The 26284-nt window shown below is 47.1% G+C and overlaps 1 pseudogene; it reads right to left on the bottom strand.

Moving 5' to 3' along the window:
* Nucleotides 1-2777: 2777 nt before the first annotated feature.
* LOC147092636 (putative G protein-coupled receptor 139) lies at nt 2778-4897 on the bottom strand (annotated as a pseudogene).
* Between the last annotated feature and the right edge of the window lie 21387 nt (nt 4898-26284).

Genomic DNA, 26284 nt, shown 5'->3' with positions numbered 1-26284 from the left:
CCCAGGCGAGAACCTTGGAGGTGACACAGGTCCAAGGCCCGTGTCCCCAGGCGAGAACCTTGGAGGTGATACAGGTCCAAGACCCATGTCCCCAGGCGAGAAACTTGGCGGTGACCCAGGTCCAAGGCCCGTTTCCCCAGGCGAGAACCTTGGAGGTGACCCAGGTCCAAGGCCCGTGTCCCCAGGTGAGAATCTTGGAGGTGACACAGGTCCAAGGCCCGTGTCCCTAGGCGAGAACCTTGGAGGTGACCCAGGTCCAAGGGCCATGTCCCCAGTCGAGAACCTTGGAGGTGACCCAGGTCCAAGGCATGTGTCCCCAGGTGAGAACCTTGGAGGTGACACAGGTCCAAGGCCCGTGTCCCCAGGCGAGAACCTTGGTGGTGACACAGGTCCAAGGCCCGTGTCCCCAGTGGGAACCTTGGAGGTGAACCAGGTCCAAGGCCCGTGTCCCCAGGCAAGAACCTTGGAGATGACACAGGTCCAAGGCCAGTGTCCCCAGGCGAGAACCTTGGAGGTGACACAGGTCCAAGGCCCGTGTCCACAGGCGAGAACCTTGGAGGTGACACAGGTCCAAGGCCCGTGTCCCCAAGCGAGAACCTTGGAGGTGACACAGGTCCAAGGCCCGTGTCCCCAGGCGAGAACCTTAGAGGTGACCCAGGTCCAAGGCCCGTGTCCCCAGCTGAGAACCTTGGAGGTGACACAGGTCCAAGGCCCGTGTGCCCAGGCGAGAACCTTGGAGGTGACCCAGGTCCAAGGCCCGTGTCCCCAGGCAAGAACGTTGGAGGTGACCCAGGTCCAAGGCCCGTGTCCCCAGGCGAGAAACTTGGAGGTGACCCAGGTCCAAGGCCCATGTCCCCAGGCGAGAACCTTGGAGTTGACACAGGTCCAAGGCCCGTGTCCCTAGGCGAGAACCTTGGAGGTGACCCAGGTCCAAGGCTTGTGTCCCCAGTCGAGAACCTTGGAGGTGACACAGGTCCAAGGCCCGTGTCCCCAGGCGAGAACCTTGGAGGTGACCCAGGTTCAAGGCATGTGTCCCCAGGCGAGAACCTTGGAGGTGACACAGGTCCAAGGCCCGTGTCCCCAGGCGAGAACCTTGGAGGTGACCCAGGTCCAAGGCCCATGTCCCAGGCAAGAACCTTGGAGGTGAAACAGGTCCAAGGCACGTGTCCCTAGGCGAGAATCTTGGAGGTGATCCAGGTCCAAGGCCCATGTCCCCAGGCGAGAACCTTGGAGGTGACACAGGTCCAAGGCCTGTGTCCCCAGGCGAGAACCTTGGAGGTGACCCAGGTCCAAGGCCCGTGTCCCCAGGCGAGAACCTTGGAGGTGACACAGGTCCAAGGCTCGTGTCCCCAGGCGAGAACCTTGGAGGTGACACAGGTCAAAGGCCCTTGTCCCCATGCGAGAACCTTGGAGGTGACACAGGTCCAAGGCCCGTGTCCCCAGGCGAGAACCTTGGAGGCGACACAGGTCCAAGGCCCGTGTCCCCAGGCGAGAACCTTGGAGGTGACACAGGTCCAAGGCCCATGTCCCCAGGCGAGAAACTTGGAGGTGACCCAGGTCCAAGGCCCCTGTCCCCAGGCGAGAACTTTGGAGGTGACCCAGGTCCAAGGCCTGTGTCCCCAGGTGAGAACCTTGGAGGTGACACAGGTCCAAGGCCCGTGTCCCTAGGCGAGAACCTTGGAGGTGACCCAGGTCCAAGGCCCGTGTCCCCAGTCGAGAACCTTGGAGGTGACCCAGGTCCAAGGCATGTGTCCCCAGGCGAGAACCTTGGAGGTGACACAGGTCCAAGGCCCGTGTCCCCAGGTGAGAACCTTGGAGGTGACACAGGTCCAAGGCCCGTGTCCCCAGGTGAGAACCTTGGAGGTGACCCAGGTCCAAGGCCCGTGTCCCCAGGCGAGAACCTTGGAGGTGACACAGGTCCAAAGCCAGTGCCCCATGTGAGAACCTTGGAGGTGACACAGGTCCAAGGCCCATGTCCCCAGGCGAGAACCTTGGAGGTGACACAGGTCCAAGGCCCGTGTCCCCAGGCGAGAACCTTGCAGGTGACACAGGTCCAAGGCCCGTGTCCCCAGCTGAGAACCTTGGAGGTGACGCAGGTCCAAGGCCCGTGTCCCCAGCTGAGAACCTTGGAGGTGACCCAGTTCCAAGGCCCATGTCCCCAGGCGAGAACCTTGGAGGTGACCCAGGTCCAAGGCCCGTGTCCCCAGGCAAGATCCTTGGAGTTGACACAGGTCCAAGGCCCGTGACCCCAGGCGAGAACCTTGTAGGTGACCCAGGTCCAAGGCCCGTGTCCCCAGGCAAGAACCAACAGGGCAAAGTAATGTGTGTGAAGCCAATGTCAGAAATCCCCTGTGTCCCGCCATCGGGGGCCGCAAAACTGCTGCAGCCAATGTTCGACTGATTGCCTCTCTTGAAGGATGTTTCTTGGTTGCCAGCTTACAAAGACCTATTGGCAAAGCCCTCGTGAGAATCTTCTCAGACACCAGCAGAGCTGAATCAACCAGTGCCATGTTTCCTTATTGCTTACACTCAGTTGCAGTGAGGCTGTCTGTAATAGAATCGGCATTGTTGGATACCTCAAGATGCAAGTTATGCATCAAATATAATATGAAACACCAATGAACAAAGCTACTCCCAGTGTGATATAACTACAGGAGAATGAACCTGTCCCCCACCGCCCCCCCCACCCCGCCCACCGGCCGCCCCATTGCAGAAAGCTCATGGATGAAAGTGATTGAGATCTGAATACTGTACACAGGAGATCCCATTTCTTTCGATCATTTCATCAATTTGACTATTAGTATCAGCGGATATTTCACCGCATTCTTCAACTCCTCCCTGAATTTTTTCTGGGTCATGACGTAAATACACGTGTTTGTGCAGCAGCTCAATAGGAGAAGCATGTGTCCGGATTCCTGAAGAATAAAGACTGGGTCATTGTAACCTGTATAGACATAAGTGCCTGTGATTCGGTAATAGAAGTGATGTACGGTGTATGTCGCCCATAATATGACGAAACTTCCGGATATACTGAAGAGTAAAATGTTGGATTTTTTCCGGTTCTCCAGCTCTGGATCAACTTTATGTTCAGCAGTGTTGATGCCCCTCAATGCCCGTCGGACTCTACTGGAGGATAATATATGTCTTACTGTCAGTACATTGAACAGTAAAATAAGGAAAATTGCAAGACACGGTGTTAAAATATGATTACTCCAGGAATATGCTATCCACGTGGGTAAAGTATAAAAGTTGGATTTGAGGCCACAGAACATTGGGACGTTGTTAATAAATACAAAGGTTCAAGTACAAAGTGCCATGGGATATTTTGCAAACAGCTCAGAAGCAACACCGTGCCTACGATCGGAGCTGCCGTTTTCTCGGTGCAATATATCCTTTTCAGCTTCTGGCAACAAATAGCAACGAATCGATCAAAGGAGTAAGCGACTGTTAGCCAGACAGAGCCGTTTCTGCAAGCATAAACTAGGACCGTTTGGAGACGGCACGCCAGAGTAACGGACAAGGCGCTAACTGGATAGTAAATGCCAAAGATCCTGTTCAATATCCGCGACAGCCATAGCCACTAGATAGAGAGTGATGCATTTGGAGAGACTGCACTTCCTCTGGCACAGGATCGCAATTGCCATTATGTTAACTTCAAGAAAGAGGGAAATCATTGACCAGACTCCCAGTACAAAGCATCAGGATTTTGTCTGAATTTCAGTTTCTTTACTGACTCTGTGGAAGGAATCGAAACGCCCGCTTTGTGGTGACTGAGGATAATTTTAAGCTCACGTGTCGGGCGGGAAACCCACGGCATCAAGAAAACGCCAGTTTTACTGCGCCCAATATTAACTCCATTCATTTCAATGGACAGTAAAACCAGCGTTGTACCCGACCCCATCAGTTTTCCAACGGACTGGTTGGGTTTGTTTCAAAATAAAACTAAATAATAATTAAACTGTGTATTTGAAAAAATTAATAGCACGTGAGTGGTAAACGTGAACTAATATCTAAAATATACAAGAAGGGGAGGCGAAAGGATAAATTGAAACGAATTGAAATGGAGGTGGGAACTTGCAATCGGTGCAGCCACGGCTTTCAGATAAACCCCCGCATCGTGCAATAGAAATACGTCAGACTGAAATCGGGCGGTTTCTATAACTGGCGGCCGATCTGGAATGTCGGTTTTATTTCCGATGGCAAGTTGGTAATTTACTCCATTGTGGCAGGTCTTCCTTAGAAAAGATGCAAAGACTATGGAGAGGGTACCGAGGAAACCAACTAACATAACATCGGGGAATGCTGGGCTTTAGTTGTCAAAGTAGGCAGGGGAACCTGGAGCTCGTTGCATTGGAGTTTAAGAGGCGATCTGGTAAACGTGTTCCGACAGCTGAGAGATTTCCAGAAGACGAATAAGGGAGAGAGAAAAAACATTTGCTCTGGCGGATGAACTGTATTAATATAGGAAAAAGAAGGATTAAATCTTCACCAACGAATCTCGGGAAATGTTAGGATATTTTTGGGATCGGGTTAGTGGTGGTGATAGGAAATAAAATAACCTACCAGAGGCTACGGCACATGCCGAATTAATAATTGCTTTTAGACTGAAGTGGATAAACGTTACTAAAAGAGAAAGGAACCTGGGGAAAGGACTCAGAGCAAATTAATTTCTGGTTCAGAAGCGATGTTATCGATAGCTTCATTCTACGATTTTACAATTGTCACTATACCACTACGAATATTTCCAGAGGGACATGTTGTAGTGTGACAACATACATTTTTAAAAATTTCTTCTTTAATGCTGTCTGGATGAAACCGGAAACTGCGCATGCGCCTGGAGGTTGCGATTTGTGATGACAGGATCGGAGCTTAATGCTCCCGCATCAACTTCTTCCATTACTTTCGCGGAGCGTTTTCCATGATATTGTTGATTTGACGTGAATCACTGAAGGGTTGACATTGTAAGATGCATTAGGAGAGGAGATAAAGTACAATTTAGAGTAATTTGCGCAGTTCTGGTCTGCATGCTGTGAAGAGCATATAGAGGCACTGGAGAAGGTGCAGAAAATAATTCCAAGGAAGAACCAGGAACTGAAAGGGTAGAACTATCAGGAAAGATTGAACAGGCTGGGAACCTTTTTTTCTAGATAATGGAAGGCTGAGGGGTGACCTGACAGAGGTCTTTCTATGAAAGGATTTGATAGGGTAGAGGTGGAGACTATGTTTCCACATGTGGGGTTGACCAAAACTTGGGGACATAAGTACAATATGGCCACTAATATATTAATTAGGGGATTTAGGAGAACATTCTTTACCCAGAGAGTGGTGAGAATGTGGAACCCGCTACCATGAATAGTGGTTGAGGCGAATAGCAGAAATGCATTTAAGGGCAGCTAGATAAACACACGAGGGAGAAAGGATTTGAAAGTTATGCAGAAAAGTTAGATGATGAGAGGTGGGAGGAGGCTTATCAGGAGCACAAACACTGGCTTAGACCAGTTGAGCCAGATGACTCTTTTTGTGCTGTACATTATATGTAATTCTATGTATGTATCATATGCAGCAAGAGACTTATTTACATAATGAACAAGATGGCAATAAAATGACTTACCTGGAACACCAACAGCCGCAAGAATTGGGTAATAAATAGCATATACCGGACCTGTAACTGCTTCATGCATCTTCTGTTAGATTCAGGCTGTGAATACAACGGTTCTGGTACATGCACCGTGATGGGGTAAAAATCGATCCTGATATACAGTTTTTGGGACCTCTCCAGTGATTCAATGATGTAACATCATTACTGCTGTGAGTGAGACTCATTTAAACAAACAAGTTGCTTTTGCTTTACTGGATTTAATGTAATTGAGCAAATATAAATGATGTCGCAGTAATAACAACCCAATATTATTTTGACATTTGATCTGCAAAAAGAAGCTTTGTCCATCAGTCATATACATTTGAAAAAGTTACTATTTGATCCCATCTATTTTATGTGAAAAACAAACTAAATTAGGCTTGTAGCTTCATTGGCCGCCCGTTATACAAATCGTCCTATTCTCATTATTACTGATTTCAGTGGCACGTTGTGGGTGGTGGGTTCGAAACAATTCCCTGTGGCAGCGAGATCCACATTCTGACCACTCGCTGGGTAAAGAGGTTTATCCTGAAATCAATATAGGAATTATTGGAATAATGTTAAAACAATAGTCTGAGAGAGGACAACAGGTGTCTCTCCCTGGAACCAAGACCACTCTCCTTGGATGGTACCTCAGCTCTGTGCGAGAACAGCAGGAGATATGTGATGCTCTGGAAGGTCCTGTGATTGCTGCCCGCCCCCGACCCCCAATGAAAATCTGGCAGCATTATCAGATAACATGCAGGGTGAGTTGCCATGGAAACTGTCAGAGTTGTCAGCAGAAGCTCCAACATGATGAGCGCCAGTGTTGTGTTCTTGGAGTTGACACTCGCCCAATGTTGGACAGAATGTTTTCCATGCTCTGCTCGAAGCCCAACACAAGTTAGAGTTGGACTCCTCCATGCTCGGAGCAATTGCGTGCAAGCTCAATGGCAGGCTTCCCAGTGAAAATAACATCTCACCTAGGTGCCCATCAGCCATCTTCGGTAGCCTAGGCCCTCAAAGACCTCTGCAGAAGAGCTAGTGTATGATCTCTCCCTCTGGCGAACTGGTACCTATGGTGTCCTGCCACCAGCCATAGAACCTGCCCACTTGTGCGCAGTGATTCTCCCCGTGAAGACATGTCCTGCAGTGTAGTCTCCACACTATGTGTGTGCCAATCTCTGACTTGGTGCTGGATAGAGTTAGATTGAGGGCTCGATCGATTGAGTTAAAGGCACAAATGAAAGTTGGTGCAGCTGAGAAATGTGACCCGCGGGTCAGCGGCTGGAGCAAAGCAAACATACAGGTGTGAGAAGCGGAAAGTGAAAGTCAGAGTAGGTAAGGCCACAGTAATGTGTCAGTGAAGTGAAAGTAGGGGAGTGATGGAGGAAGGAAGGAAAAGCTGGGAGGGAGGCCAGGTCATATTTTGCAGCATCAAGCACAGGCACGTGAAAAAGCTAGAATTTGAAATGTGCCTGTGTTGCAGTGGGTAAAAGAGGTAAAATAAACTGTGCTGTAACTCGGAGACCAACCGAAGTTGCTGCGACCAAAATCTAGGAACCTGAGTCACAAACAGTGCAGGAACTGCTCAGGATTCAACCTTGGCCTGTGCTGTGTTAGTCCATTACAGCCATGTGTTAAAGTGCAGATGCAGAGCACGAAGTTCCCATGTTCCCTGGGCGGATCCGTGTAGGGTTCACCGTTTGGTGCGCTTGTGATGGAGGGGACGGGACTGTGTGAGTGAGACAGGTGGGGGTCGGGGGGTGGGTATGGCATTTTGATTTTGGGGAGGAGGGGTGGATTCGTGTGAGGCAGAGCCGAGTCATTGGGACAGATTTTCCCGCAGGTGTGGGGAATTGTCGGGTTCCCCGAATGTCGGGATTCCCACACGAATGTAAATGGGTCTGCCAGATTGATGCAATTTTCGCTCAAGTGGCCAATTCATTTCCAGCGTGGGAACCCTTGCTAATTGATTATTTCCAGTCAGAATGTCGTACAGTATGATGTCATCATTCGTGGTGCTTTTAAGGCCCACAGCAAGCATTGCTTCCTCTGCAGCCATGCAAACGAACCATACAGGATGGCAGAGGAGCCTACAGCAGCTGTAGCCAGTGCCAGAGCCCAAGCTGTCTCCAAATTCGAAGAGGCTTCACTGCAGGCATTATTGGATGGGGTGAGGGCCCACAGGGCGGACCTCTTGCCTAAGTCAGGGAGGAAGAGGCCTCCCACTGAGACCATGGCTGCATGGATGCAGATGTCAACTCGCTGGGAGTCACCAGATGAACCTGGATACAGTGTCAGAAGCGATTCCATGACATTCACCGTACAGGAAAAGTAAGAATGAAGTTTCCATCACCCTCAAACTGATCCCCATTGCCATTCCCCACCAGCACTCAGCTTTAGCACTCTCTTCCTCCACATCCCACTTCACAGTCACATCCATACACCCTTACCCTTTCCCTCTCTCTCTATGCTCACATTCACCTAACTATTCCCCCATGCAGCCCTCACACTCCCTCTCATTCTGATGCTTTGAGCACAACTGACAACACACAGGGAGGGCCCTTGGTCTTGCAGCCTCACACCATCTTTGTCTCCCTCTAAGTATCTATGCTGTGCAATCACTACACCCACTCCTTTATTCTCACTCAAACTCCACGTGTCTCCCTCATTTCAGGAAAAGAGAGCTCACAACAACAGAGAGCGAGCCAGGACTGGAGGAGGCCCACACTCAATAGCCCACCTGACCCCTGTGATGAAGGAGTCCTGGAAATTGTCAGGGCTGGTGTGGCTGCGGCAGCTGGGGAAGGAGAGACGGGGCAGTCCCGCAAGCTCTTGGCAGAATAGTTTTCCATCACTCTCATTGACATAGCATGAGTCGCTGTTATGATTCTGAAGCTACATAATTTGGACTTATGTGCATCTGCAAAATCCAATGTGCATGTAACCTTGGCATCACATCTCTAACTCTTTCCTTTAATTCCCCACAGGGCCATCCAGAGCCCCCGTCCCAACTGCGGAGTAGGAAGAGGCTGAGCAGCCAGATGCCTCAGAGGAAGCTCCAACCTCTGAGGGCGCAGCATCAGCAGAATTCAGTGCACCCAGCACCAGCGCAGACACTCACACCTCGGTGGGACCTTCGCGTGATAGAGTAGTTTTGTCACCTGGTGTATCACAGCTCACAAGTGAGCATCAGCAGATGGTGGAGACAGGGACAGCAGTAGAGAGTCCTCGTCGGAGGGCGCAGGACTCTGCCAGCTCAGCTCAGCTGCATGTCGACCCTCTGGTTATGGCTCCATCCGCAAGAGGAGTTGATGGATCTCCATGCACAGATGCAGGAGTCTCTGGTAGGTTTCGTCTCCAGGGTCGCTACAAGTGTGGAGCGAATGGAGGAATCCATAGCGAACATGAACAGAGCCTTTGTAGAATCATTGGTGAATGAACGCATCACCACGGAAAGGATGGCAACCTCCGTGGAAAGGATGGCTGCAATAGGGGAGAGGATGGCTATCGCCATGGAGGAGCTAAGTCGCCAGAGTGTTGAAAATATGGTGAGTGTTCAGAATAGTCTGACATCTCTGGAGGAGTGATGGTCAGCTATTGTGCAGAGAAACCAGACCTTCATGGCAGGCCCTCTGAATAGGATTGCCATTGTAAAAACGGGTCCCCATGGCCCCCCTGATGTGCAGCAAGCTGCTCTCAAGCCACTTGCAGGCACTGAGGGGGGCCTGACCCATGAGAGGGAGGTTGGTGGCCGATCTCAAGGAAGTGGTGGCTCCTCTCCAAGTGCTCACACTTCCATGCCACTGCAGAGCCCTCGGTCAGAGGCCTGCCGGAGTCCACACCCAACTGAGATAGAAGTCTCAGCCCCTGCACAGCCGCAGGAGCAGCAGACTGCTGGCGAGCCCCCACAGGCTCGCCATCCTAGAGGACGCCACCAAAGATGTCAAGACAGGAGCAGCAGGAAAGTGAGCAAGCGGCCTCCAAATCTGCTGAATCCACAGGGAACCACTACGTAGGAGCACGTGTAAGAGGAAAATAAAGCACGAATAGTCACAAGGGTAGTCACTTGGGTAAAATGTTGTGTTTATTTTAAAAATGCCATCAGTTGGTTATTGTCAATAGAATTTCTGATGGCAACTTCTGCACTTGTGGCGTGTGTCATTTCGTGAATGGGGCTGGACGTCCTCTAATGCCAAGAGGGGAAGGAAAGAAAGGCCTCCCATGCTTCTGGTAGGTGCCTCAGTTGAGGAAGTGCTGAGTGAGGGAGGCGAGAGGGGCTTCCCAGGAGCTCACACTGGAGAAGTCTGTGAGGCTCTAACCTTCCACAGCTGTGCCTAAGCCTGGAACAAGTTGCCCCAAGCCTGAAACAAGTTCCTGTAACCTACAAATGATGTCTGATTAAACCTCTTCGTTCCTGATTGACCTGCAGCTGATAGTCAGCAATCTGATATTGTTCATGCCAGGTTTCATCAGTGGGGGTCCCACCAGGCGTGTTTAACATGGGAAAAGGCTGAAAATAGCAAGGTCCCCTTAAAATGGCATTATAGATGCCAATTATTGGTGATTAAGGTGCCTGAAGACCACGCACACCTGCTGCGGGCAGGACTGATTCATGTCGGACAGAAATGCCTGGGTGAAAATGGGACGGGGCGGGGATACGGCGGGGGAGGGGACCACCCCCTATTTTTGCGATGTCCCCCCCCCCCAATACGCCTGAAAGCCCGCCTGACGGCTCCAGGAAAATCGGCCCCAACAGTGGAATGTGTTTGTGTCATTCCTCACAGAGTGATGATGCAGATAGTACAAGAGCTGTGCAAGAGACCCGGGCTGAACAAATGTGGCTTTGATCTGCCGACCATCTACATCCCGGATCCCAGCAAGGTAGGGCCGTGTTTCCACAATGTTAATCCGGGAAGTACAGAGCTCACAGAAACAACGCTCTTTAGATGCTGCACGTGCAGATTCCAATGTGCATGTTGGCTAAGGAACTGGTATGAACCGCATAAGCAGAGGGCATTCATCAATGGGGTAGATCGAATGAAGCAGATCCTAATATCAGCCTTGCGGTGCACGGTGTTGGGTGACTGCTGTTACCTAACTTCTTAAGCGATTTGACTGAATCAATGGAATGTTAACAATCTTCCATATCATAAAATTGTGCGTGTGAGTGGGAAATTGAAATATTTTGCCCTTTAGTTGCTTTTGACATGCGGGTGGTTCTGGATACGTTGCTTTTATTGTCCCTTCCAAGTTGCCTTGAGAATATGGCGGGCTAACCTTTGAATCACTGAAGGCCTTTTGTTGCTGGTGCTCCCAGGATGGCGTCAGGAGCGGGTGTTCACGATATTGACCCGATCCGGTGAAGAAATGGCGATACATGTCCCTCTGTTTGTGAAGTGTACCTTGTAGGGTAACTTGGACATGTTGGTGCTCACATTACTCTGCTGCTCTTGTTTTTATTTGTGGTCGAATTCACAGAGGAAGAAAGTGTTGGCCAAGTAACATCGGCGAGTTGCTGCAATACATCCTGTAGACCATGCACACAGCAGATGCATTGTGTCCGGAGTGCAACGGTTAGTATTGGGTCGAATAAAGTTTGATTTCGGGAATGGATCCCAGTTTCGCAGATATCCTTCAATGTGTAACAGTGTAGACTTGTGTATTTTTATATCGGAAAGTCCAGGAACATGTAGAGAATGTAGCGGGGCCGGTTAATGTTTTACAGGCAGGGAGGAAACGTGGTTTCATAACCAATAAACCATTGACGATCCACATGCAGTGTTGCAAGGACATTGGGAAGGTAAAAATAGTTTTAGATTGTATTGCTGCAACAGTACAATGTAAACTGAGAACACTCTAACGGGGCTTTGACATGGTTCCGCTTGGAATATTACAAATCATGTTGGCAGGCACAGATAGTGAAGGTACAGGAGGAGAGCAATCAAAGTGATACCCATTCTAAGGGCACTTTATTATTGGGATAGGCTTCATAAATTGAGGTGATTTTCACAAGAGAAATGTTTGTTCGGTGAAGATATATTGAGGGCTGTAAATCGCTGATGAGATTAAATTCTGCTCAGTTGTATGAGTTACTCGATTCCTGGCAGAACTCGGGAGAGTGAGTATAAACCACGTCGACAAAGTGTTAGGTTAGACATTCGGGCCCAGAGTCCTCAAATTCTGGAGCAGTTCACTGAGACGTGCAGTGAATGTAAATTCACCACAGTCCAATCTGAGCACAAGAAGTTACTGAGTTAGCGGTACAGTTCTGCAATTGGTAAGTCACGGGCTAGCTGGAGGACTCATGGTTATTGTACTCTCCAGTCACTTTGCTCGATTAACTTAGCATTCGGAAAAAAATTGCCCCAGTTTTTCCTCAATTTGCAACTTTTCTTTTCTCTGTGTTTTACCTCTGCGAGGGCCCGTATGACCTGGGGGCGGGAGGTGGGGGTGGGTTGACGGGGGCTGCTGGGAGGTTGATATTTTAATGGGCTACAACATGCCTGCTACGGAGCAGATGACATTTATCAGGCCTTTTCCTGTGTTCGTTAGTGTATTCTAATACCTAACATCAGCCCCTCTATCGAAAAGCGGTAAAAGAGGCACAAGCAGTAGATGGATATTGAAAAGAGCAATAGAGCAGAAAAATAATGGTCAATCATCGTCAGATTTGGGTTTCCAAAGCTTGTTTTTTCTATCACGAAATGAATAGTCATATGGGCAAGGAACTTCTGGATTCTGGGTTCCTTAAGGGTAATTTTATCTGTTACTGATCGAGTACAATGAGCGGTACTGGATTGACCGTCCTATTCAAATCGCCCGATTAACTTTCCGTTTGCAGTTATTCGATAGCGATGCGATATCGCCAGTTTCATCCTATTGGACACAATTAAAATGAACCCCATTGAGTTAGCGTGGGAAACAACACCCAGAATTCTCAGTTAAATACAGCCTGGAGGTAGAGAGGTCGCAGAAGGATCAGTTATTCATCGATGTGGATAAGGGGAATGCACAATTTGTCCTTCGGAATGAGATGTCTCTAATTTATCAGTTGGTAGTTCCTATGTCGGTTTGTGTCTTTTAGACCGCCAGCCAACACGTTGCATCAGTCAGATCCAAGAGGTGTGCACGACAATAGAACAGACGGTAAACCGAACAGTTGAGAACATGCTGAACCAGCTGGAGAAGGACTGCGAGCTGAGCATGCGCACCACCAGGAGCCAGCTTGAGGAGAGCAGGAGAGGCTTTAGTGTGAGTTGTGTTCAGGACAGGTGCAGTGAGACTGGGCAAACAAGGATAGGAATAAACAACATTGTCAGAACTGGTAACAGAAAAAGTATTATAACTGAAGGGGCATCGGGATAGGAGACTAGTGGGCTCGATATTCCTTTCTGCGCTCCTCTAATTCTGGCTTCTTGCACATCTCCGATTTTAATCGCTCCACGATTGGCGGCCCTGCCTTCAACTGCCGAGGCTCTAAGGCTTGGAATTCCCTTTCTAAGCCTCGCCACCTCTTTACTGCACTTTCCTCCTTCAAGAGGTTCGTTAAAAACTACCTGTTTTCTTCTGCCCTATTATCTCCTTATGTGGCTCGGTGTCAAATTCTGTTTGATAACGCTCCTGTGAAGCGCCTTGGGACGTTTTACTACATTAAAAGCGTTATATAAATATAAGCTGTTGTTATTATATCATGAATATTTAGTTAGGAAAATTTGACTTATTTCTGCAGCAGATATTATACGTCAAGGTGATCTTTTCCAAGATTTCTCGTTAATGGGGTAGTTGAGAAAGATTATTGTGAACTTTTTATATACCACGGCAGGCGAGGTAGAATCGGGGAATTAGGAGCAAGAACAGAAATCGAGTGACCCATTTCATCCTAAGTGAACGGAGATCCTGGAATCATTTTCCATGGAAGAGAATTGAAGCGAGCAGCACGCAGGACCTGGAGTCAGGATTGAGCAATATGTGTGTGGATGTACAAAGCGTTCTAAGCAGAGTTGGAGTTGGAAGCTACAATAATTATGGCGAATAGAATGTTTCTTTAGCGGGAACATATCTTAGATTTGGACTGGCCTTGGAACTTAATATTCCACATTTTGCCCTTGCCTCTTCCCATCTGCTGTTGAAACCCTCATCCATGCTATTGTTACCTGCAGAGTGGACTCGGCTATTCCAGTGCTCTCCTGGCCGCTCTCCCTTCCTTCACCCTCCATAATCTTGAGCTCATAGTAAACACTGCTGCCCCTATCTTAACTTACACCAAGCTCCGGGCAGCCATCTCCCCTGTCAGCACTGACCTACATTGTTCCCTTGTCCAGCAACACATCGAGTTGACAATTCTCATCCTCCTCTTAAAATCTCTCCATGGCCTCGCTAACCCTTATCTGTAACCTTCTAAATCCCTGCAACCCTCTGAGAATTCTGCGTTCTTCCATCTCTTCCCTCTTGTGCATCCCGCAATTTCTTTGGCCCACCATTGGTAGCCCTGCCTAGACCCTAAGCTCTGGAAATCCCTCCCTAAACCTCTATACTTCTCCAAATCTCTCTTCATATAATACAATCCTTAAAACCTACCTCTTTCAACAAGCTTTTGATCACCCATCCTAATGAATCCTTCTTCGGCTCGGTATCAATTTTAACTGATCATGCTCCTGTGAAGTGCCTTGGGACGTTGTACTACGCTAAAGGCACTATATAAATGTAAGTTGTTGCTGCTTTAATGAGCGAAAGGAGCAGCAAAAGGTGCTGGAGTGGCATTGTTAGTGAATCATTATATTACAGCGCTGGGAAACAATGATATCACAGACGTTGCAATGAGACAGAATTCACATGGACAGGGGAATATACAATATATAGGATGGGCCAATATACAATTCTCGATGTACATAATAGAACGTTAAAGGTATGTGATAGAAGGGGAGAATTGCAGCCAGTTCAAAGGATAATATAAGAACAAAGGCTGAATCATATTGGGAGATTTTATCTATCCCAAGGTAAACAGGAATAAACTGAGTATGCGTGGTGAAAGTGGAGAACACATCTTTGAATGGGTCCGGCACTGCTTGTAAGTTCAGCATGTTTCAGTTCAACAAGAAAAGAAACATCGCTTGCTTTAGTTCTGAAAATTTGAGTGTAGCAAATAACTGCATTGAGAGTAGGCGAGAAAGTTGGAAATAGTTACCACCACATATTGGGAGAAAGGGACGCATCAGAATGTTGGCAATTTAAACTTTGGGCAATAATGTAAAATGGATGATATCGGTTGGACCGCTCGTGATAAACCTCACGAAATTTTCTTTTCAATTAAAGTCATTCGGGAGAGATGTAAAACCGGCTGCCGATTCACTATGACCCGTTTTACACAATGGCACACAAGCAGAATTACTCCAGGGCAAGGAAAATCGAACGGGCATATAACGGGCGGCTAAAAGGACATCGCCTATTGAACACTATCGCCCATAGTTAAAATTACCCACAATGTGAAACTTCAAATGAAGGCGTCTGATGAAGTTTGAGGCTAATAGTGTTAAATGTAACCATGTGAATTGTAAAAAGTTTAATGGTGCTTTCAAAAGGGAGAGCCGAAGCTTCAAAATGGGGTATTAAGCTGACAACAGGTAGCATAACAGCAAATAATAAGAGCTTTTAATAAATATACAAAATTAAACAATTAGTTAGACAGGGTAGGACTGATCAAGAATAAAGTATGCGGTGGTGGTAATTATAACGTTATCTCAGGGTGTAAAATGGACGATAAAGAATTATCCGCACAATATAGCATGGTGGCATAGTGGTTAGCACTGTTGCCTCACAGTGCCAGGGACCCGGGTTCGAATCCGGCCTCAGGTGACTGTCTGTGTGGAGTTTGCACATTCTCCCCGTGTTTGCGTGGGTTTCCTCCGGGTGCTCCGGTTTCCTCCCACAGTCCAAAGATGTGCGGGTTAGGTTGATTGGCTATGATAAATTGACCCTTAGTGTTAGGGTGATTAAATACGTTGGGTTACGGGGATAGGGTGGGATATGTGTTGGTGTAGGGGTTACGGGGATTGGGTGGGATATGTGTCGGTGCAGGCTCGATGGGCCGAAATGGCCTCTATCTGCACTGTGGGGTTTCTGTGATTCTGTGATTCTGTGAATATACACCATGAAGTCAATCAAAGGGAAAATTGGATGCGGCATAAAATGGTGACCAATTCATAAAAGTCCAGTTTGCGCCCGAAGTTAAAATTACCCCCATGGAATCTAATTGAGATGAATTTATGTTAATGATGGCTGAACTCATATATTAAGAAATGGTCCAGCTTCGGATCACTGTTGTTGATTCCTGGTGTCCTGCGGTGCTGAGTTCCCATTATTACACCGATTTGTTGCACTTTTGGAGATTTCCACCATTTAATTATGATAGTGATTCTGACTTTCAATTCAATGAATAGGGATCCAAGAACAGGAAATCCTGGATCAAACATACGTTCTTCAGCTCCTTGGCATACCTGGCACCAATCTCACTGCTGACAAGTTTCATCATTTCCAACACATCAAGAGAAAGCCTCGCCGATATAATGGGAGAGGACTAGACCCACATTTCGCTGATCTGGGCGGTATGACTCTCTTTTAATATCCTGAGTCTCACCACTGAATATCTGCCAGTGTTTGGCATATATTTGTTTGATTGGACTGCGTAGATGGAGCACTATTATATATCCCGATCTATACCTGTCCCGTGAGTCTTTGAGGAGAAAATATAGAGGGTGCTCAACTGTGTATCAAACCCGTATTGTACCAAACCGAGGAGTGTTTGATGGAGCAGTGTATAAAGAGCTTTACTCGGTAACTAATCCGTGCTATACCTTCCCTGGGAGGTTTAAATTGCACATTGCTGCGAAAGCTTCAATTTGTATGTAACCAGTGCTGTAACTACCCTGGGAGTGCTTAATGGGACAGTATAGATGGAGCTTTACTCTGTACCTGACGCACGTTTTATCTACCCCATACTGTACTTTACCTCATGTTAGTTGATGTGAGTGTTTGATTGGGCCTTGTGGGGGAAGTTTAACTCTGTATCTGACGCATGCTGCACCTGCACTGGGAATATATTGATGGGACAGTGTAGTGGGAGCATTACTCTGTATCTAACCCGTGCTGTATCTGCCCTGGGAATGTTTGATGGGACAGTGTAGAGGGAGCTTTACTCTGTATCTAACCCATGCTGTACCTGCACAGGGAGTGTTTGATTTGACAGTGTAGTGAGAGATGTCCTCTGTAGCTGATGCATGCTTTATCTAACCCTTACTGTATCTAAATGAATGGTAGTTGATGTGAGTGCTTGAATGGATATTGCTGTACTCTGTATCTAATCCGTGCTGTACCTGCCCACTGTGAGTGCTTGATCGGGATTGGACCTGCTCTGTATCCGACCAGTGCCATGCCTGCCCTGGAAATGTTCAATGGGACAGTGTACAGGCAGGTTTACTTTGTATTTAACCTGCGCTGTACGTGCCCTATGTTTGTTTGATGGGACAGTGTAGAGGCAGCTTTACTTTGCATCTAATCCGTGCTGTACCTGCCCTATGTGTGTTTGATGGGGACAGTGTAGAGGGTGCTTTACTTTGTATCGAACCCGTGCTGTACCTGCCCTATGTGTGTTTGATGGGACAGTGTAGAGGGTGGTTTAGTTTGTATCGAACCCGTGATGTACCTGCCCTATATGTGATTGATGGGACAGTGTAGAGGGAGGTTTACTTTGTACCTAACCCGTGCTGTACATACCCTATGTGTGTTTGATGGGACAGTGTAGAGGGAGCTTTACTCTGTATCTCTCCCGTTCTGTACCTGCCCTATGTGTGTTTGATGGGACAGTGTAGATGGAGCTTTACTCTATATCTAGACCATGCTTTACCTGCCCTGGGAGTATTTGATGGGACAGTGTGGACGGAGCTTTGCTCTGTATCTAACCCGTGCTGTACCTGCCCTATGCGTGTTTGATGGGACAGTGTAGAGGGAGGTTCACTTTCTATCTAACCCGTGCTGTACCTACCCTATGTGTGTTTGATGGGACAGTGTTAAGGGAGCTTTACTCTGTGTCAAACACCGACTGTATCTAACCTGGTGGTAGATGATGGCAGGTGTAGCTGGAGGTTTCAGCTCCTAGCCTTGCTTTGTTAGACACGAGGCTCACATTTTCTCTGGGCACAGAAGGAGGTGGTGGGCGAAAAGAACATAATATATTTCTGAGAAATAACGAGGTTGTTCCACTTCTCCGGTCATTTTCAATATTGCAATTAAAGTTTGGAAATTAGATTTGGTTTGATGTCCACTTCACATGTTCATTTTTTGCTCTGTTGATCTCAGCTGCTTAGGCCTTTGATATTCCCCTAGATTGCTCAAGAACTGAAAGTTATTGTCTTGTGACAGGGGCCAGCACTTTATTTTAGCAAGAGATGCTCAATCTCACCTGCAATGGACAGTGATAACATCTTATATTAACGTGAATTTCAAAGATTGCAATGTGAGAGTTGTATTCCACCTTTATTACTGACCTGCTCAATGTGACACTTTGTAACTCTTCTCTTCTGGCTAGTGGTGTGTATCTAGAACCTGGAACTGGTTCACCAGAGACAGTTATCTTCTGGCGCTGATTATGCTGATTGGATTCATGTTCGTTTCGATGTTCCTTTCAAAGTGCTACTGCAGCTAAATGTTACTGTGATGGCGGAAGATGCAGTGGAACAAAAACAAAGGGAGCGAGAGATAAAGGGATAGGTCTAGGGGGACTGAAAGAGTCAGATATAGGAAGAGAAGCAGTAATAGATGAAGGAAGCTAATACATGTCAGAAAGAGACAAAGGCATCTTCAAACAGACAGCGAGATCTAAGGGAACAAACAGAGACAAGGAGAGATAGAAACAGGGAGAGGGGGCTTAAAGAGGAATACAGGCGAAACAGAATGACATAATTATAAGGAAGCATAGAGAGAGAGAGGAGAACGATAGAGACATAAACAGAAAGTGAGGAAACCAAGAGAGCGACAGGAAAAAAAAGAAAGATTGAAAGGGAGAGAGCGAATGAGATATATAGAAAAGAAAGGCAAAGCAAGAGAGAGAGATAGAGAGAGAGTGACAGAGACTATTATCAGTAGATGGGTAGTCATTTAACCAGGGAGGAAGATTTCTGTAGGTGCAGTTTGCCAGATGTAAAATAATGCTAGATTGTGACTGAGGAGATGAGGAAACTGCTCATCCACACATGGTACCCTGGGCTGTGCTGAATTTCTCCCTCCATTTTTCAGCACAAAAGCGACCCTATCGAGGAAGGGGAAAAAGAAACTAGAAGCAAACCGTGACTATGTCCAATGTGTTGTGGTTGAGAAAAAGGTTAACATTCCCTGTCTTCCTGTCCTCTCTCTAATTCTAAAACTCTACCTCTCTCTAATTCTAAAACTCTTCCTACCTTCTTCGCTATATCAACATTTGCATTATATTTGCCTTTTACAGGCCCAGTACTTAACTTCTGTATTTGCATATCTCTTTCTCGACAATTATTTTCTCCAGACATTCCAGTGTTTGATGTAATCCCTTCTTGAATTTCCTTTATTAACACGGGAATACTCCTTTCTTTGTTGCAGGCACAGCTCTATGACATGTATCTCTATCAGTGTGTCTCTGAACAGGAACTGAGCTAAAACTGACCAGCAGTAGGACTTCGGAAAGTGCCTCCCTTGAGACAATAACATGATGCCATTTCTAACCCCAGGTTCCCATGAGGGAACGGTAGTATGGTGTTTATGTTACTGGGCTAGTAATCCAGAGGCCTGATCTAAAGATCTGGAAACTCTGAGTTCAAATCCCACCACGGCAATTTGATAATTTAAATTCAGTTAATTAAATAAATGTCTCGAATATAAAGTTAGTATCACTAATGGTGTCTATCGGATTAATGTAAAAAAAAATCTGTTTTAATATTGACCGGTAGGGAACGAAATCTACTGTCCTTACCTGGTCTGGCCAACATGTGAATCTAGACCCACAGGAATGTGCTTGAATCTTAAGTGCCCTCTGAAACGGATTAGCCAGCCACTCAGTTGTAGCAAACTGCTACGAATAAGAACATAACTTGAAGGACGACCCGACATCATCCTCAGCATCTCAACATCTACAGACATGACAACAGCACAACAACCCAGTCGAGCATACAAAATCCTCCTCACGAACATCTGGGTATTGTGCCAAAATTGGGAGAAGCTGTTCCACAGACTAGTCAAGCAACAGCCTGATATATTCATACTCACAGAATCATACTTATCAGCCAATGTCCCAGAGTCGTCCATCACAATCCCTGGGTATGTCCTGGCTCACCAGCAGGATAGACCCACAAGAGGTGGCGGCACAGTCCAGTCGGGAGGAAGTAGGCCTGGAAATCATCAACATTGACTCCAGACCTTATGATGCCTCATGGCTTGAAGTCAATCATGGGCCAGGAAACCTCCTGCTGATTACAACCTACCGCCCCTCCTCAGCTGATGAATCAGTAATGCCACGTGGAAGAAGCACTGAGAGTAGCACTGGATGGGGTTCTTCAATATCCATCACTAAGAGTGGCTCGGTAGCACGTTTACTTACAAAGCTGGCCGAAACCTGAAAAATACAGCTTCCAGAGTGGGCCTGCAGCAGATAGTGAGAGAACCAATGAAAACGAGGACAAGCGTACATGACCTCGTCCTGAGCAATCTACCTGTCTCAGAGGCATCGGTTCCTGGCAGCAGTGACCACCGCACATTCATTGTGGAGACAAAGTCCCGTTTTTACACTGAGGACACCCACCATCGTGTTGTGTGGCACTACCACCCTGCTAAATGTGATAGATTCAGAACAGATATAGCAACTCAAAACTGGGCATGCATAGAAACATAGAAGATAGGAGCAAGAGTAGGCCATTCGGTCCCTCGAGCCTGCTCCACCATGCAATGCGATCATGGCTGATCATCCAAATTTGGTATTTTGAAAAACGTTTAGACACGAAACGTCGACTCTAATTTATCTCCTGTTGCCGGGCCTGCTGAGTTTTTCCAGCATTTTCTGTTGTTATTTCGGAATTCCAGCATCTGCAGTATTTTGCTATCGTACTAGTTTTCTATCCAAGTCAGTACCTTACCCCCAATCCCATGTGCTTTAACTTTGCATGCTAATCTCTTATGCAGGACCTTATCGAAAGCCTTCTTAAAGTCCAAATACACCACTTCCACTGGTTCTCCCTTTTCTATTCTATCAGTTACATACTCAAAAAATTCCTGCAGATTAGTCAAGCATGATTTACCTTTTGTAAATCCATGTTGACTTTGTCCGATCCTGTCACTGTTTTCCAAGTGCTCTGCTATTACATCTTTTATAATGGACTCTAGCATTTTCCCCACTACCGATGTCATGCTTACTGGTCTATAATTCCATGTTTTTTCTCTCTAGCACCTTTTTTTATATAGTGGGGTAACATTACCTACTCTCCAATCCATGGGAACTGTTCCAGAATCTATAGAATTTGGGAAGGTGACCAGCAATGCACCTAGTATTTCTAGGGCCACTTCCTTAATACCCTAGGATGTAGATTATCAGGCCCTGGGGATTAATCGCCCTTCAATCCCGTCAAATTCCCTAACACCATTTGCCTACAAATAATGATTTCATTCAGTTCCTCTCTCTCATTAGACACTGTGTTCCACGTCATCTCTGGGAGATTATTTGTGCCTTCCTTTCTGAAGACAGAACAAAAGTATGTATTTAATTGGTCTGCATTGTCTTTGTTCCCCATTGTAAATTCCCCTGATTCTGATTGCAAGGGACCTACGCTTGACATTAACAATCTTTTTCTTTTCACATATCTATAGAAGCGTTTACAGTCAGTTTTTATGTTCCCTGCAAGCTTACTCTCATATTCTATGTTCCCCCTCTTAATTAAACCCTTTGTCCTCCTTTGCTGAATCCTAAACTGCTCCCAACCCTCAGGTTTACTGCTATATCTGGCCACTTTATATGTCCTCTCCTTGCATCGTATGCTATCGCTAATTTCCCTTGTTAGCAAATGTTGAGTCACCTTTTTGTTTTATTTTTATGCCAAACAGGGATGAACAAATTCTATAGTTCATCCATGTGATCTTTAAATGTTTGCCATTGCCTATTCACCGGCAACCCTTTACGTAACTTTCCCAATCCATCCTAGCCAACTCACACCTCATACCATTGCAGTTTCCTTTATTTAAATTCAGTACTCAAGTCTCTGAATAAACTAATTCACTCTCCATCTTAATGAAGAATTCTATCATATTATAATCACTCATCCCCAAGGGGCGTCGGACAACAAGATTGCTAAATAATATTTTCTCATTACACAATACCCAGTCTATGATGATCTGACCTCCAGTTTGCTCCTCGACATATTGGTCCAGGAAACCATCCCGTATACACTCTGAGAAATCCTCTTCCACAGTATTTTTACTAATTTGGTTAGGCCAATCTATATGTAGGTTAAGGTAATCCATGATAACTGCTGTGCTGATCATCTTCCAGCATTCGATGGAATCTGGAACAGTACCCATGGATTGGAGGGCAGCTAAATTTAGCCCACTATTCAAAAAAGGTGGTAGAGAGAAAACGGGGAATTACTGACCAGTAAGCCTGACATTGGTAGTGGGGAAAATGCTAGAGTCCATTACATAAGATGTAATAGCAGAACACTTGGAAAACAGTGACAGGATTGGACAAATTCAACATGGATTTACAAAAGGTAAATCGTGCTTGACTAATCTACTGGAATTTTTTGAGGATGTAACTTGTAAAATAGATAAGGGAGAACCAGTGGATGTGGTGTATTTGGACTTTCAGAAGGCTTTCGACAAGGTCCTGCATAAGAGGTTAGCGTGTAAAGTTAAGGTACAGGGGATTGGGGGCAAGGTATTGACTTGGATAGAGAACTGGTTGGCAGACAGAAAGCAAAGAGTTGAAATAAACGGGTCTTTTTCTGAGTGGCAGGCAGTGACTAGTGGGGTACCGCCGGGATCGGTCCTTGGTCCCCAGCTATTCACAATATATATTAATGACCTAGAAAAGGGAACTAGATGTAATATCTCCAAATTTGCAGACGACACAAAGCTGGGTGGACGTGTGTGCTGTGAGGAGGATGCTGAGAAGCTCCAGGATGATTTCGACAGGTTGGGTGATTGGGCAAAAGCATTGCAGATGCAATATAACATGGATAAATGCAAGGTTATCCACTTTGGTGACAAAAACAGGAAGGCAGATTATTATCTGAATGGCAATAGATTGGGAGAAGGGGAAGTGCAACGAGACCTGGGTGTCCTTATGCACCAGTCACTGAAGGTAAGCATGCGGGTGCAGCAGGCGGTTAAGAAGGCAAATGGAGTTTTGGCCTTCGTAGCGAGAGGGTTTGAGTACAGGAACAACTGCAGTTATAGAGGGCCTTGGTGAGACCACAGCTTGAGTATTGTGTGCAGTTTGGGTCGCCTTATCTGAGGAAGGATTTTCTTGCCATGGAAGAAGTTCAGGGAAGATTCACCAGGCTGATACCTGGGATGGCGGGAATGACGTATGATGAGGGAGTGGGTCGATTGTGCTTGTACTCGCTGGAATTTTGAAGAATGAGAGGGGACCTCATTGAAACTTATAAAATTCTGACAGGACTGGAAAGACTAGATGCTGGAAGGATGTTCCCGATGGTCGGGGAGTCCAGAACCAGGGGTCACAGTCTCAGGATAAGGGGTAGGCCATTTAGGACAGAAATGAGGAGGAATTTCTTCCCCCAGAGAGTGGGGAACCTCTGGAATTCTCTACCACAGAAGGCAGTAGAGGCCAATACATTAAATATATTCAAGAAGGAGTTGGATATATTTCTGAAGGCTAAAAGGATCAAGGGGTATGGGGAGAAAGCAGGGACAGGGTACTGAATTTGGAAGATCGCATTGAATGGTGGAGCAGGCTCGAGGGGCCGAATGGCCTACTCCTGCTCCTATCTTCTATGTTTCTATGTTTCTATGTTATTGCACGCATCTCTAATTTCCCGTTTATTGCCATCTCCAAACTCTGCATTAATGTTTGGGGGTCTGTTTCCAACTCCCACGAATGTTTTCTGCCCCTTTGTATTTCTCAGCTCTAACCATACAGATTCCACATCGTCAGAGCTAATGTCCTTCCTTACTATTGTGCTAATCTCATTTTTAACCAGCAATGCTACCCCACCGCGTTTTCATTTTTGCCTGTACTTCCTGAATATTGAATATCCCTGGATGTTCAATTCCCAGCTGTGGTCACACTGGAGAAAAGTTTCCATAATCCCAATTATGCATGAGGCACTGTGGGCCATCAGCAGCAGCAGAAATGTATACCATCACAATCTGTAACCTCATGGCCTGGCATATCCCTCACTCTACCATTGCCATCAATCTAGGGGACAAACCCTGGTTCAATAAGGCGAGCAGAAGAGCATGCCTTAAGAACCAACAGTAATAACTAAAATGAGTTGCCAAACTGGAGAAGCTGCAATGCAGTACTACAAGCATGCTAAATAGTGGAAACAGCAGGCTATAGACAGAGCTAAGCGATTCCACAATCAATGGATCAGGTCAAAGATCTGCAGTCCTGCCGAATCCAGTCGTGAATGTTGGTGGAAAAATAAACAACTAACAGGATTTGGAGGCGCCATGAATATACCCAACCTCAACGATGGTGGAGCCCAGCACGTACGGGCAAAAGACTAAGCTGAAGCATTTGCAACCATTTTCAGCCAGAAGTGCCAAGTAGATGATCCATTTCGGCGTCCTCCTGAAGCCAGTCTTCAGCCAATTCGATTCCTTCACGTGATATCAAGAAAAGGCTGAGCGCACTGGGTACAGCAAAGGCTATGGGCCCCAACAACATCTTGGCTGTCGTGCAGAAGACTTGTGCTCCAGAACGAGCTGCACCTCTAGCCAAGCCGGTCCCGTACAGCTGCAACATAGGCATCTACTCAACATTTTGTTAACTGCCCAGGAATGTCTTGTTCACAAAAATCAGGACAAAACTAATCAAGCCAATTACCGCCCCATCAGTCTATGCACAATCATCAGCAAAGTGAAGGAAGGTATCATCAATGGTATTATCAAATGACACTTACTCACCAATAACCTGCCCATCAATGCTCAGTTCCTGTTCCGCCATTTCAACTGGGCTCCATACCTCATTACCGCCTTGGTCCAAACATGGACAAACATAGAAACATAGAAGATAGGAGCAGGAGTAGGCCATTCGGCCCCTCGAGCCTGCTGTGCCATTTAATGAGATCATGGCTGATCATCCAAATTCAGTACCCTGTCCCTGCTTTATCCCCATACCCCTTGATCCCTTCAGATATAAGAAACATATCCAACTCCTTCTTGATATAGGCCTCTAGTGCCTTCTTTGGCAGAGAATTCCACTGTTTCACCACTCTCTGGGTGAAGAGATTCCTCCTAATTTCTGTCCAAAATGGCTTACCCCTTAACCTTAGACTGTGACCCCTGGATCTGGACTCCCCGACCATCGGGAACATCCTTCCTGCATCCTAGGTGTATTCATTACGGAGGACTTAACGTGGTCCCATCACATCGACGTCGTAGCCAAGAAGGCATGCCAACGCCTGTTCTTCCTCAGGAGAATGAAGAAATTTGGAATGGCCCCCCAGATTTTCACCAACTTCTACCGCTGCACCATCGGGAGTATCCTGTCCGGCTGTATCACTACCTGGTATGGCAACTGCACTGCCATAGACCGCAAGGCTCTACAGATGGTGGTGAAAGCTGCACAACATACTATAGGAATTAAACTACATGCTGTGCAGGATATCTACCCCGAGAGGTGCCGGGGGAAGGCCCTGAGAATCGTCAAAGACACGAGCCACCCCACCCACAACCTCTTCGCCCTGCTCCCGTCTGGTAAGAGATACCGAAGCATACGGTCTCGTACCAGTGGTTTTCGAAACAACTTCTACACACAGGCTATAAGACTCAGGAACGAATAATTTATTATTATTTATTACTGTTGTTTTATATATTACTAGCTGGAGTGCCCAGCGATGCCGAGGCTTTTTCGAGGGCATGTTGTTGTTGGAAGAGAGAGAGCGACTGGGCGAGAAGAGAGAGGGCGACTGGGGGGAAGAGAGAGAGCGACTAGGGGGGAAGAGAGAGAGCGACTAGGGGGGAAGAGAGAGAGCGACTGGGGGGGGGAGAGAGAGCGACTGGGGGGGAAGAGAGAGAGCGACTGGGGGGGAAGAGAGAGAGCGACTGGGGGGAAGAGAGAGAGCGACTGGGGGGGAGAGAGAGCGACTGGGGTGGAAGAGAGAGAGCGACTGGGGGGGAAGAGAGAGAGCGACTGGGGGGAAGAGAGAGAGCGACTGGGGGGGAAGAGAGAGAGCGACTGGGGGGAAGAGAGAGAGCAACTGGGGGGAAGAAAGAGAGCGACTGGGGGGAAGAGAGAGAGCAACTGGGGGGAAGAGAGAGAGCGACTGGGGGGAAGAGAGAGAGGGACTGGCGGAAGAGAGAGAGCGACTGGGGGGAAGGGGGGAAGAAAGGGGGGAAGGGAAAGGGGTGGGAAAGGGAAAGGGTGGGGGAAAGGGGAGCAGGGGGAAAGGGGAGGGGGAGAAAGGG

Source organism: Somniosus microcephalus, unplaced genomic scaffold (genome assembly GCF_052327205.1).
Source record: "Somniosus microcephalus isolate GS21.2 unplaced genomic scaffold, FLI_Smic_1.0 unresolved_chr2, whole genome shotgun sequence".
Classification (NCBI taxonomy): Eukaryota; Metazoa; Chordata; class Chondrichthyes; order Squaliformes; family Somniosidae; genus Somniosus; species Somniosus microcephalus.
The sequence above is the reverse complement of the archived record's forward strand: the minus strand, read 5'-3'. Positions and strand labels throughout refer to the sequence as shown.